This window comes from Bombus pyrosoma, linkage group LG4 (genome assembly GCF_014825855.1).
Source record: "Bombus pyrosoma isolate SC7728 linkage group LG4, ASM1482585v1, whole genome shotgun sequence".
Taxonomy (NCBI): Eukaryota; Metazoa; Arthropoda; class Insecta; order Hymenoptera; family Apidae; genus Bombus; species Bombus pyrosoma.
The window spans coordinates 4,038,936-4,054,883 of NC_057773.1; the positions used below are offsets into that span (position 1 = coordinate 4,038,936).

Here is a 15,948-nt window from a genome sequence, read left to right on the forward strand (position 1 = left end):
AACATATATAGAATGCATATAATGTATATCATATATTATGCATATATATATAATACACATCATATTATATTATATCATATGCATAAATATATAAAAGTATATAAAGTATCCATAGTATAGTAGTTACGATATTTAGTAGTTCAAGCAATACTCCTTAAAACATAAATGCATATATGTGTAAAAAAATGAATTCGCATAGATATAGGATAGAATTACTGAAAATCGTAACTAAATGTACGATAAACAGATAGTTCTAGAAACGACGAATCAAGCTAAAACATTTTCTTATTTTTAAAAAATCCAGACAGCACGTTTCTTTATTAAAAGAGTAAAAAATTGTACATCAATAGTTTATTGACACGACATAAAGAGGAAATGTACGTTGCGTTTGATACAATCGATTCTTACGCCGCGTTGAAACGTTTCGCTGTTTTAAGTTGGTAAAACAATGGCGATATTAACCGACTATGAAGCGTGCTTCCTCCTTGGAGCTTTTTAATGCGTCCATGTTGCCATTATATTATACACCTATACGGCAACCATTCTCCCGATCCTATTTCACTCGAAATGACGTCAGTTCAGGCGGCAGTCTCGAATCCGAAGGATCATTTCCGGAGCAATGGCACGAGTATCGATTGGTCGACACGCCTGAAACTCTGAGACAAGGCGCGGATCGTGTGTAGGACGCGACATTGTGCTCCATCGATGTACCGAGATACACGAAGGCTCAATTCGCTGCCATGATAGAACGCCGATATGCATAATTATGTTCTCGGCCACGAATTTTAATGGCTTGCGATATGTCTGTGACATCCAACGAGTTATAACGAAACGATAAAAGAAACGAGAAAGAAACTGTTATCAAGAAAGTTACGTGTTTTCGTGCATGTTTTCGTGTTGGGTCTACAAGCTTAGTATCTGTTGTTTGTGACGTTACAAATTATTTTTCCTGATAATTGACGGATAACGCCGAACGAAGGAAAATAATATTGCAACTGTGTTACTTATTTCTGCTTCTTTAAATGTTCTTTTTCTTCTTCTTTCTTAGATTTGAGGAATAATGCAAGAATTGCCAATATTTCTCGCTTCTATTTCAGACACACACTGTTACTAAAATAGAATTATTCATTTCTCGGCGTTCTTGCACAATAATTTATTAATTAATGATATCAGTGAATTGATAAGTTGGAAGTTACAAGTTATAGAATTCGACCTCACAATTTCACAATTTTATGATCGAATGGTTTATGACTGAGAAAATTTACTGTAAAATTTCGCTAATGATATTACAATAATTCGATTGTACGAGAGAAACTTGCGATTGCATTGTTATTTTTATCGAAAATTTCTTTATTCCATTAGTCATTGTCCCCTTATAAGCCATTTTGTTGAATCACGCAGAAATTAAAATGCCTTAAACTATGTTAATTGACACACATACAAGAAACGACGCAGTATTTAAACAATTGAATCGACGTAATATATGCGTCGTTATTAATGAATGTATTAATGTAGGATTTCTTTTAAACCGTTAAATTAAAAGCCATTCTGTTTATTCCAACGAAAACTATATAGCAACATAATAATAACATAACAAAGTTAATTTCTATGTTTGTAATTATAAATCGATGTAGATATGTAGTATCACGCGATCTTGAAATATTATCGGTTAAGATCGTCACGGTTGTTTTTTTATACGAATAATTGATCTCCAAATTATTTCATCGATATTCGAGTGTAATCTGATTTTTTAATAAGATTGACAATTGACGTAATATTGAGGCTATAATTATTTACGTAGAGTAGATCGTGACTGTTCGTTCTTCAAGTTAGACCGTGCGCAAAGACCAACATCGTCGGTTGTATTATTATAAACCATATCATAACAATGTGTCACGAAGGGTCATATTGTTTTGCAAGTGTCGAATGATATATATATATACTTACACAGCGAGCAAAAATATAAAGCTTATTTTGATCTATTCGCGCAATTATTTTTCTAATCAGTCTTTATTCGAAAAAATATTCCTAATAGAATTTATCCTCTTTCCACGAAGAGCTTTCACAATGGACACAAATTTCGTTTATTCCGTATAACACGAGTGTTTCTGAGATTTATAAGACAATCTTTGCTTTCTTAAATGCTGTATACTTTCTTTTAGTTAGAATATAATTTATTTTCTAATAAATTCATTGATCTACGATATGAGACATTAAATATTTTTTCGAATGTAAATTTATACTATCGATTTATTTTAATGAGGTATATTAATCGTGTAGAATTTGAAGAACGTATTTTTTTCGAAATTAATCCCACATGATATAACGGAATCAGTCGTCGCATTGAATATATTATGCCCATTTGTGTCTATTTTACATAATAAATTATGTGATTTCTTAAGTATGAGCATTAGCCTGCTGTTAGTCTTCAATCTTTACACTAAACAACTAATGTATTTTTTATAAAAGTACTTTTCCATTCCGGTGAATTATATCTTCTTCAAAAAAATTTTTACTATTGAAAATCAATAGAAAGAAAGTTTCTTCCACGTTCTAAAAAAAAAAAAATTCAGTTCCACAAAGGGTAAAATATCATGCAAATAGGTATATCAAACAACTTAGAGAGGAACTTATGGTGTCATAGTGTTTATCAAATAATAAACGATAACCTTTTCTCTGAAAAATCTCGTTCAGTGGCGAGTAACTATCTATTCTTGAAGTTATTTTCTATCGGAGAGTAATTTTTTGCGATGATAGCGGCAATGATCATTGATCATTACCGTCGCGATCGTCTTAATTGTTTGAAATATGTATTCAGAAACAGCACAAGTCTGGCGCTGTTTATTGGAGTTAATGCGTTTGGACTTTAGACCATGCTATACAGGGTGTCCCGAGATAAATAATTAATGATAAGGAGAAATATAGTATTATGTTTAACGGCGACGTTTTTATTTAGAGTTCTATCATAAAAATGAATATTTGCATGAAAATGTTATTTGTGTTTTTCTAAATATTTCATATATTCACGACAAGACACCCTATATATACATATATATATATAAGAAGTATTTCTAGAATTGATAAAAACATATTTACATTAGGACATCGTGTCTCTTCGTATATTTGTACCTACAAGTGTACCTTTCAGTTAGCCCGATTTGTTTATATGAAATTCAGAGAAAGGTTAAATTCGATGTGGTCTATCTTCTGGCGAAGGTTAAAGTGTTTTTTTTTTTAAATGATAATCATAGCGTTCAATGTTTCCTATTATCGAACAGACATTGTTGATTTATGTTCATGAAATTTTGTCAGTATTACTATTACTTACTCCACAATTATATTCCACGGTTTTTATTAAGAAGTTTTATTTACTTAGCCCTTTTATAATATTTGTAATTGCTTAAATTTCAAACAGACCTCGAATACGTTTAATTTAAGATTCAATTCTAAATTAATATATTTAAACTTTATAACAAGATTTTTCCATGGATAGGTAAGTAATATGTACACAGTTAATAGAACATCTTGTAACACTATTTTTGATAGAATAAATTAATGTTCCAATATCATATTAGTTTCAGACAGATATTACTCATGGAACATTTTATCTCATTAATTTCATTGAAACGAGTTAAAGTTTCAGTATTATAACATATTCAGATAAACGTCATTAGCAGAAAATTTTGTGCTGCTACTTTTATTAAAATAAATTAAAATTCCAATATTACATCACGTTCAGGAAATAAAAGTTGAAAATTGTATTTTAAAACTCTTCCTCTATCCTAGCCGTGAAATTTGTTATTCAACACAGAGAAATTCTTGGAACGATTCTAGAGACCGAATTGCTGTTCGAAGTTAAAAACGATAATCTCATGAATCGCTTGAATCACTTTGCGTTAAACACGCAATGAGCGCGATGACGTTGAAGCGGCATATTTCAAGCCTAGGCGGTATGCAGTCAGATTCATAAATCCATTTGCTTCGTTAAAAAATTAAAATATATGCACCAGACACGAACTACCGAGTCGTATAATATGTATATTCTTCCAGTGTGTGTATTTTTCTTGAAATTTATCGTCGATACGATTAATTTCCCGTTGAATTACACACTCTCGTGGAACTTTGAACGTAGACAGCGGTTATAATTTCTCGCGAAACCGCTATTAAAATAATCTCTTCGCGCGCTCTCGATTGCCAGCGAAATGTACGAGCGTCTCAGAAATTGGATCGATCAACTCTATTTTTTGTATATTTCTCGATTTCATTACGTAGGTAATGTAATTAATCTTCAGCTCTCAGGGTAGGGACAATTTTCTTGGATAAAAATTGAATGCCACTTGGAATCGGAAAAATATCATTAAATTCCACGGAGAAACGTTAAGAAATAATCTGCGTAACATTTGATATATTTCGATCTTTCGGTAGGGTGCTTTCCACCTCACTCTTTTATTTGTAACTTCTAAATGTTTTAATGCTTCTATGAACAAACGCTGTTTCGTTTATACGCGGATGTTTTTCTTTTTTTTTGAATTTCTACGTCCATCTCGAATCACTTTATTCAACATACGTTTACGAGTCTTTTTATTACGGCGATTAAGAGAAGTGAGAAAGAGCGAATACGTTCATATGAACCAACTCCTCACAAATTGCCACTGCGGATCAAGAAGCAAACAGCCAGTGTGTTCGTGCGAGTTACATAGTTGCTGTTTCACTGTATAAATAAATTATGTACATAATATGTATGTAAATACACGTATAAATATACGCACATGCATTGGAAGAATATAAATGTATATATATGTACATGTACTTCAATCATTTGTGACGTCTATTCTTAAGTACACGGATATTCGCGTCCCCTGCATTGTTTGAAAAAGCACTCTATCCAAAACTTCTATGTGATTTCTTTTAATTAATCTTTTTATTAATATATTAGATTAATAAACTCACAGTACTCAAGGGGGACCATCTTTAATACTTATTATTGTATGTTTAAGATGACTACTAATTTTTTACTACATACTTATATGTTTCCAATAAATATCTTATACTTCTACCAATATGATCACGATAATTGTGTCTCATTATGGTATTTATTATTTAATTATGGTATTAACAAAATTTCTAAATGTTGTATATAACACATACATAATTTTTTGTATAAATGTTCTCTATTCTAAGTGTTCAAATACTTTCTTGAGTCATTTATTCAGTGTAGAACAGCTGGTATTACAAACGATTATTTAACCAACCGTATTTCTCGCATTCATTGTATTTATCGGTTTTTAATAATACCGTTCGTGAATATTCCAGCCATTCTGACTCCTCTGAATTGCTGAATTAATTAACTCGGATGCCCTGATGACGCTATCGGAAGGATTACGTAATAGACCCGCTGTGAAATGACATTTTTTCTTTTGGCGAAGGTGTACACTTCAGATCTTGTTCCTTCTGTCGTTCTATACTGATTCGTCACGGTCTTAGAACTTATTTAGTAACATTTTCGAATTCTGTGAATGGACGTATGCCTGTTGGTTGGAAGATGAAGTATTTTGCTTGACGGAGATAGTGTTGTTTGCTACGATCTTATGTAATTCGTGGAAAGGAAAAAAGAGATAAATGGTGTAATCAGACTGTATAGATATTTTTTGTTTTATTAATTCTCAAGTATATGATTTTTCAAAATATAGCAAGATATTTTGAAATTATTGGTTTATACGTTGCAAGATCATAGAAAAATAATTTCAAATATTCGTATCACTTTTTTTATCGAAGAAAAAAATTTATCGCTAAGGAGATTGTTGTTAAATTTCTTTTTTTTCTATAAAAGGGTAAGAGGAATTTTTGTATATAGAAGGTCGTAATAACTACAAACGGCAAAAACGTTTAAATTATAGCTCGAAAAGATTACAAAAGACGAAATAGTTTGTTTATGAACAGACAGACACTTTATGTCTTTGTGCTATGAATACATCATTAATTTAGACACTATACAGTAAATGTTAAGTGTCCGCTATATTAGGGAATACAGGTATGTTGCCAAATGGCAGTTGCATTTAAAGATTAATGTTTCTTGGAATATGACATGAAATTTGTTCCTTTGAAAAGAAAGAAGATTCTTATGAATACATCATCTGCTAAAATATATAAATGTACGATAGCGATAAAGTGATATACGAGAAATCTAGATATATGAATATCTGTCAAGAACATTCAGATTAAAATAACGCAATTAATATTTTGATGTAAAGAGAAATGTACATCATCTGATAAAAATATATCATTGCTTTAGATACCTATCATTTCATAAAACGTGATAAAAATTCGATAGCAAACAAATGAATGAACAAAAATAGGTAACTTTGACGTTGCTAAACCTGCTAAAGCTCATTTTCTTCATTAAACCTATAAAAATGTATAGTTGTCTTATGTAATAACAACTATATAATCCACAGAATGATAAATTAACCTAATAAGAAAATTGACATTATCCAACACATTTCTACGTTATTAAGAAATTAAAAAAAAAGTTCTCTTACTTTTTTATCGCGCTTTCTAATTAAACAAACATATTCTGGCTCCTACAACATTGAGATATTGAAATGCTAACAATCACGAAACAATCCTGTTGTATCTGTGGCGTCACACGTCATTTAAATTAATCACGCTTCCGATAATTTGTCTTCGGCACATTAATTAACGTCCTGTCGTCGTCGAGTGTATGCAATCGTTTATGACTTATTATAAATCATTTCTACAGCCATTTAAACTCCGAAACTTCTTCGTCGCGTCTTGTCGTCCTTTACGTTGGTTTACGCTCGTTTAATTCGTTGGCACGTACAGTCATGTATCAGTCGATTTGAGACACTATGGCTGCTTTGTATTAATTTAGTCATTGTTAGGGACAGATCGAAAGCTGATTTCTAACTTTACAAAATTCGATTGTGAAATTTCATCAGATATCGACAAATGTTATTGTATATTTACGTTTTACAATATTTCGAAGCGGAGTATCTTGAAACAATTGTTCAAATGATTACCAGGAAGGGTGGTTTTTCTTTAATCGCTGTAATTAAAAAATCGGATAAAGTTTCGTTTAAAATAAAATATTCTATGAAAATCTTATTGAAAAAGTCCACGTAGCCGCTGATTGTTTAAGTCTTTGTCATTTATTTAATTTAAAAAACTCGTACAGAACGAAAAGAAATCATGCTACGGTTAACAGACGAGTGCAAAGAGTTAATAATAATGGTAGATAGTGATTTTGGTTAAGAAGAAATAATACACATAGGGTTTTCTAATGCGAAAAAATTGGTATGCCAATGGTTCGTATATGCCCCTGCATACCGAAAACACAAACTTGGCCAAAGATGACGCTCTCATATATTACATATTCAAATGGAACGTCCCACTAAAGAAAAAGTGTCACTGTGTTAACCGGAAGTCGGCAACATCTTCCAGTGAAAGCTTCTTCGATATTTCTTGGCTGATTACTATATAATTGGCCTCGCGCATACGGTAATGAGCAACTCGTGGTTAATGGCAACGATTCTTCGTATCATGAAGCAAGGAAAGAAACGTTCATTTTCTTGGCGTGAAAAAAAGGTAATAATTTGTCGAGGAAGGATGAGATACGATAGATTACGTTTTACGGCTTGGAAAGGAAAAGAGAAACCGTGTAATTACTTAGGAATCATATAGATTTTTGTACTAGTTGATAGACTTCGTCTTGTTTAACTATTGCGCAGTCGTTTTTTAAGGAAAATGAATGATGATGTTGATTTTAATAATGAATGGAATATAGGCAGTGTCAATGTTATTTGAAGTTACAGTGAAAGTGACGAAGAAGTTTGTTTATCTTCACTGCAATAGGATTGCAGATGTTTGATTAATCGTATCATTTCTATATATAGCTTGAGTTTAATCAACAACGAAATAATATTTAAGACTAGAGAAAACAAGATGAAGATGTAAACGAAAGAAATGTATGGAGAAAATTCTTTGAGACTAGAGGAGAGAGAATAAAACTGGAGCAAGATCTAGAGCATTTAAGACGGTGGAAGAAAAGATACAATATTTTGAATAAGACAAAATTATTCTTAATTCAAGTACACCTTTTATATGTTTCGATTACAAATCTTTATTTTATTCATTTATCTCGAAACTGTTATTCATTATGTAATAATCTAATAGAATTTTAGAAGAAAATACTCCATCGATTAAAATGACTTTTACTTCGGTTAAATATTTTTATTTTAATGCAATTGATCAGGAAATTATTATGCAATAACCCACTATTATTTTCTTATTACCGATCAAAGAGCAGAGAATAATTCATTCTTCCTGCTCATCGAATCATCGAAAATCGTCGATTATTCTTTCCAAACTATACACTCGATTCACTTTTTTTTATTAATCGTTTCGTTGCCTTTAATAAACTGTCATCTTAACAGAGGTGTTACGTCAATCCTCGATTCAGTCACTTTGTTCTTGCGTTGGAAAACTTTTTTAAACCGCCCACGTGCAGGCATTCTTCGATACGGTTGCCCGTCGACATCGATAACCGGACTGATCTTTAAATAGAATAAACGTTTTGTCACCGGCAACCGAGGGTCGGTGATCGTACGTGAAAGTAACGAGAATGAAGAAAAGGTTAAGCGAAAGGTAGAACCACTTTGGTCTACCTAAACGATCGACATGCCATTACGAATTCAATGGTGCTTTAAATGGAGTTCAGCCTTATCAAGCCTTTGCGTATTCCTTTGCATAATTCAACGTCACTGGCTGCCAGTGGCTGCCCATCAGTATCCACGATCATTCCGTCTTGTCACTCGTCTTTTCGTGTTTCATTGCTATCTTGTTCCTTTGGCAGGTGTATCTAAGCTTTGAATCGCATCTCGTATTCACATGACCGTTAATTTCAATTTTCTATTATCGTCGTTAATTGGCGTCGATCATTTCAAGAAATATCTCTTCGTCCGTGAGAAGATCTAGTAATTGCTTCTATATGAAATAAATTGGTAAGAAGTCTTTGAAATACGTGGAGTTTTGAAAGATTTGACATTTCTTTCCCGAAACAGGTTTGTTTAGAGTTTACAGGAATATTTCATACTTTTTTCCTTGATCATTATCTCTTTTACTGTTTCTGTCTGTTTCTTGTATAATTCATTCCATCTTTCAAAGGAATTTGAATTCGTATCTGATTAGTATGATCCATCGAAGAATGATAAAGATTCCAACAATTGGCCAAAAAATCCTAACAAACAAACATATGCATATTTTTATAGAAGATATGACCTAAATTGAGATTTGTTTTATTTACCAAGTATTATAACGAGCATTTTAGTTTAGATGTTATATATTACATCTAACCTATTCACGATAGCCTTCATCTTGGATATGTAACTGGAAATATTTCAAGCTGAAATCCAAGCTTGATTTTGCCCTGTCGTCAGTGTATTCATTTTTAGACACAGCGTGTTCGTAAACGACCCTTTAAGCTTGAGACCTGCAGGCTCGTAGCTTGGCTCGTGCTCCGTGTGTACGACCACTAAATTTCGGTTTTACAACGTAGACGTAATTAAAGTCACTCTGACCGGTTATAATAAACGGGGCAGTAAATTATTACGGAGGTCGTGGAACAGGCCAGCCCACGAAAGGATACGATTCTTCGTTGAAGGAGCCCTAAGGACCTTAAGAACGCTGACGTTACGATTCGCGTGAGAATTTCTCGTTTATCCTGCGGAACCTTCGGAGCGTTTTCGAGTAAACAGAAACATCCTCGAGAAGCGAACAACTTTGCTAATAAATACCTTGTTTCCTGTTAACAGGAAAAATTCTTGTAGATAGAAGATTAGAATTATATGCATGGAATGACGAAACTAATTGTATAACGTGAATCTTTTCTGAGATAAAAATTTAGAGTGCCTATTGTCTTTGAGAAAAAGAAATTGTTTCATCTATTCTTAGATATAATTAAAAATGAAAAAGAGAAATTTGTTTTTACATATACTATGATTATAAAAAGATCGATTCGTTTTCCTCTAGGATTGTACATATTATTTTTGCATCAATGTTGATTCTGTGAATTGTTCACGTCAAAAATTTCAAAATTTCTTTAATTAGAAACCTTTGATCTTTGTCGTAATTGGAAATAAAATAAAAAAAAAGGAAGAAATTTATTAGCCACTTTGAAATACATTTATTCGAAATATGTCAATATATCTCTTCGTAACTTCCCATTAAAAAATCCGTTTTCTCTAAACCCGTCCGATTATCAAATAAATTATCAAACAAATAATCTCGAACCTTTGGATTTTTAATTTTCACCATGACTAGGCGCTAAATTTCTGATTCTTTGGATTTCGATCGAGTTTTCAAACCTTTCTTGCAAACCTACTCTGGAGAAGTGAATTGGAGTGCTCAGAGAACGTCGAAACAAACCTATACTAATAAAATTTTGATCGAAACTCAAGAAAGCACGAATATCCAATGGCAAACCTCTTGTACCTTCCAAGTAACGGAACATCAGGAAGGGTTAATTAAGTCGCGATTGAAGCATCTGTTCGATTAAATGGCAAGCAGAGATCGCCCAGCGAACGATTTACTTATCCCGAGGTAACATCATGAGAAAGACGATCTGCTTTCTAATTACATCCTTTTAAGGAGATCCAGGGGCGCGTTCACTTTCGTGGCTCGTTAAAACCGACCGAAATCGACTCGTTAATCGTGGCGGTTTCTTCGGTGGAATTAGTGTCGAAGAACGAGGCGATGCCACTAGCCTCGTGTGTGCCGTTGCCGAAAATAGAAGCACTCGCGGTCAAACGCGCGAAACCGGTCACCTCTCCGTAGAATAGCGCGCTAGTTAAGGTCAGGATATTTCTGGACGTGGATGAAAGTGGTGTGGATTGGTATTCGCAAAGACGAACTGCTTCTTTCGTGGCTGGTTAATCGTGTTAGTAGGTGAAATTAACACTGTTTCCGCGACGCCGAAACTTTTTTTAAGGTCGATGTCCTTCGATCAATACATCGAAGATGTATCTTCGTTACTTTGAATTTTTCGATTTTCGTATGTTTCCACACTGTCTTGCATTTTTATCGAATGTTTCCTTGAACCAGGAATAAGGCACGGTAATTCGTTTGGTTTTGCTATGCTCTCTATAATTAATCTAAACTTCTCGAAGAGTAAAGTTTCGTATTAGCCTAGAAATGTTATTGGAACTCTTTACAGTAGTTCTGTGTAAAGTTTATAATGGTTTAAGCGCAGTTTAAAGTGATTTGATTCATGCAATTTCTACTGAAAGTCTCGTAACTTATGTTAGAATATTGATAAAAGTTAGAATGTTTACGAGATGTCCGAGGTATGAAATGGAAAAATTCAAGGCTCGCAGTAGGGTTAATTGTCATTGGAATTCTACATATATTTAGTTTTTAATAATATTTTTATCTCAGTGGTAAATATATTATAAAATTATTTCAAAATGTAATTTGAAATGTTTTCTGAAATGTAATTTGAAACGTTTTCGCAACCTAAGGGATTGAAACTAACGAACGTGATATAATTATTAATTCAGAAAATATATAAACTTTCAAATAAGCATTCGACACGACGTGTAAACTTTATTTTACGTAGAGTAACACGTAGAAAAGCTTACAGAAACTACACCGCTGATTAAAATCTACATTCTGATTAAATGTTAATAAACGTGGGATCATTGTGCAAAAAGCGGAGGATCGTTACGTTGTCTTCAACATAATTCTTTCTCGTAAGCGTACGAAACGTAGATCGAAGATATAATAGTAAGCAAAAAGAAAAAGAACAATTCAACCTCGTCTTCTCGTACGTTAATGATTTCGCGTCACATAATTAATTGGTACTCTACGTGGCACGAAACACAGCTTCAAATTATCGCGCAGGTAGCACGATAACTCTCATTAATCGGTCACTGCATTTTTATTGTACCGGAAACGCGCTACCTAAAATTCAAATTTTCCGCCGTTATCTGGTCTAGAGTTTCCTTAATTTCGTAAACGTCCAAAAATAAGAAAAATAAGAATTTTTTAAGATAATAGCTAGCCTTGCATTTGTTTAGTTACGTAAACGTTCAGAAATATGAAAACCGAATTCTTGGAAATAATACATCGCTTTATATGTAGGATATTTATGCAGATTTATATTTTCGATAATGTAACTAGTGGACTGTGATCCCACTTATTGTTATCTGGAAACGGTTGAGGAGATTCTCTATACCACTTGAACAATTTTTTAAACCAAAAATTATTTCTAACGAAGAAATATTACAATGAATTTGTAAGAAATGTTTCAATTCTGAAACTAATAATTTTTATAAAACTGGAATAAATAAGTGTATAGAATTACGTAGAAATTACTCTTGTCAAATATATAATATTGAAATTTTATTTGGAAATACAACTTTTCGTATGCACCGATCTAAAATATTTTTTCTTCCTTCAGATTTCTTTCGTATTAATGGCTTATCCAAGTAACATATCATTCTGTAAATCGTTGTCATTCGTTAAATATAGCGGCCGAAGGTTTTTTCAATCTGCATCGAAAACGTCCAGGACCATGTAGAATTAGTTGAGTAGATCTCGAAGGTCGCGATAAATCTTTTGGTCGTTCCGAGTGCGGAAAAGGATGAGTAGACTCAGCACATGCAGACCAAGCGCAGTGTTTCGCAAGTTGTAGACTACGAAGGAATTTTATCCTTTGCTTACGTCAGTTTGCAACTTACTATTCTTGGAAGTGTAGTCTCGAGAATGACTATTTTTTTTATATTCATTTTATGGAAGGTTTTGTCTTGTTTTATGTCTATATAAAACTTAGCATTTTTTGTACGAATTTAGGAGCCGTAGATTTGTTTTTTTATTAACGTCTACTTCTTCAGATGATAATGAATGATGGAAAAATTTGATGATTTGCAATTTATAATTTTGTTACGTCCCCAAATCGGTTTTTTGCTGGATTTCTGTTACTCTTGTTATTAATTTGAAATTAATGCTATAGGTATCAATAGCAATTTCTTCTATTTCAATATCCATTCGATGAAATAACATTCTAAGGTAAAATAATTTTAATCTGACTTCTTTTTCAAATTCTCAAGTGACTGCAAATTTTAGGAAATAATAGCGCACACGTCAACTAACATAAGAAGATCAGAAATTCTTAAAATGCCAAATAGAGGTCGCAGAAATTTCGAGCACGGATCTCTTAAAATAGAAGCAACCGGACAAAACCATATGAAACAGGTTGAAACTCATTCTCGGGAGACTCAAGGGAAGCTAGTTATTGTTTTAATTTCTACGTGCTCTATGCACGTGCAGGATTGCCTCATCCATCACGTTTTGATTTTGACGCAAATCAGAAACGCGTTTCAAGGCGCATAAAAACAAACAAAGAGTCCTTATATTTCGCGTTTGCGCAGCCTTATCAGAAGAAAAAGGGAACGATTTCGTTATTTGTGAGAAAAAAAAAAGTGTTGTTATTTATCGCGTGGAAAAGTCGAGTAACACTTTCCATGCTGGCTGTCGCTGTTGGCCAGTTCTGATGCTGCAGACACGGGGCAACGACCCATTGATCCCACGAGAGACTCTGCACCGTTGCAACTGGCACACAGGTCAAACTGCATCGACTTGAAATGGTTAGGGGTGTAGCGGCACATGTGTCAGAGGACAAATCAAATCATGTTGTTTTGCCTCGGAGTATCAAGATCTTTAGGATACAAGTAATGTAACAACAAATAGACTCCGGGCAAAACAATGTCGCCGTTACCCATAACCGTCGAACAAAAACGAATTTGAATCTTCTGACTCTTCCCCCCCTCCCTACCAGTATAAATAAACCAACGCAACCCAAAGGGTACAGTATCTAACAGTATCTTCGAGTATCTACGAGTATCAACGAGCGATCTACCGAGTTACGTGTGTATTCATCCGCGATTTTATACTTTGTATTAACGACTCAGCGATTATAGGCTGCACCTCAATTTATTATTTTAAATAAATTCGACGGTTACGATAACAAACGATAACCTCAAATAAATCTCAGGGTCAAACTTCCGATATACCTGGTCCTCTGCAGGGGAGTCGGTTCATTGCTCGGTACAGAATAATTAAAATCATAATGGTGGGTGAGAGTGTCGAAATCGATTCTGCTATTACGAGTGTAGGAATATGGAAAGGAAAAATGATCGTGTATGGCGAAATTTTTTGGAAACGCTGACTTGGAACGTAGATTGAAGTTTGGGAACTTGGTTCAGCTTTTTAGATTGGAATTTCAATTCACATTTGATAATTAGCCTTTGGTATACGGCAACATTCTTCGCTTGACTTACGATACAAGGCATATTTAAGTCCAGGAGCTAGGTTTAGATTTTTCTGTTGGATATATCGCTTCGCTACGATGCTAATGAAGCTTTAAAAATATAACACGTTACACACACAAAAGTGTCACTGCATGACGAATGTATTCGTTTCATGAAACGATTGAATTAATTGGTTTACTTACCTAGTGGAACACATTGCTCGCGTACGAGTCATTCGATACCTCGGAAGTGTGTTTGTTGGACGAAGTTAATAATAAAACCGAGGGCGGAGTGAAAGAGCCAGATATTAATTACATCACCGCGATTTTTTTTAAACAGTTTCAGGTCCCCCTTCGTGTCTTTATATGGTTTGTCTTTCCGTAACGTAACAAGTGGAATGTGTTATTTATCTTATTCCAGGAAAGTAATATCGCAATGATGTATAAATGTTTCAGACACAGTTGACCCCGTCCTTTTACATCGTGCGTAATGCAGTGGGATTCACGAGTTTATTTTTCAAATTTTTGACATTTTCTTCAGATTTTCTTTCCGTGATTATTCTTCTCGTGAACTCTTCGTACGTTGTTTGCTTCTTAAAAATAACATCTAGTACGATGATTAGGACATTTTATGCAAATAGACTCCACTTTAGAAGTTTTCTCGTCTCCAAGGAAATGTGCCAGTGTGACCTAAAAATGTTAGACAAGTCAAAAGTCGATCATTCATCTTCGTGAACGAGTTCTCTAAAATAGAAAAGAGGAAAATAGAAAAAATAATGGATGAATCGTCTAGTAAAATTTAATGTTCCCAACTGTTCATAAATTCTCCTCGATAAAGGATAATAGTTTGATTATTTAGAAATATTCAATTCGTAAAATTAATCTGTGCGTAACACAAAATAAAAAGAAATTCTAATTAACATTCTTCTTCGCTATTTCTTTCCGAAGTATCTATTATTACGATCTATTTAGACTTCGCAATTCATTTCATTGTTTCAGCGTTTAGTCTTTATTCAATTAAAGTAACTAATGTCTAGAATGATCGTTTTTTAATCTCTACGTATCGCCATTATTTGAGAATCGCTGCTTTAAACTATCTCTGTTCATGAATTAAACATTTCCAAAAATTTCTTCTTTTGTAAATTCTCCAACAAAATACTTTGTGTACTTACACAAAAGTACAAATTTCTTTTTCCGCCAATATCTCAAAATACAAACAAGGAAAGTATGGAACGAAAGACACCTGTTACAAGGTAAAAGAAGAGATGTTAAACACGCACTTTCGTGCAACTCTCGTGCAATTTCCATTATAATCTTAGTCGTTAACGCCAACGTTTGGGATAATGTATGCCACGTGCGGTTTTGTTTTGGATAATACTCCGGAACATTTTCAAGCATTGTCGTGTCCGCGATAACTACTTTCGCGAATCAGCAGTCGGGAAATAAATTAGCATAGGCCCAGCCACGTCGAACCGGATTCACCAAGGTCAACGATATAGAGAGTATCGTCGTTCTACCTGGTTCAAGCGGAAACCGAGCAATTTTTTATTTCGAGTAATACGTCAGATAAAGCGAAATCTCATTTGTCATAATTTACCGAGGAATACATAGTTTGTATAATAGAA

The 15,948-nt window shown here is 33.5% G+C and overlaps 1 protein-coding gene across 1 annotated transcript in view; it reads left to right on the forward strand.

The window, feature by feature from the left end:
• The window catches only part of LOC122566955 (terminal nucleotidyltransferase 5C), a 170,740-nt gene that overhangs the window by 1,557 nt on the left and 153,235 nt on the right, over positions 1-15,948 (forward strand). The window lies entirely within an intron of this gene.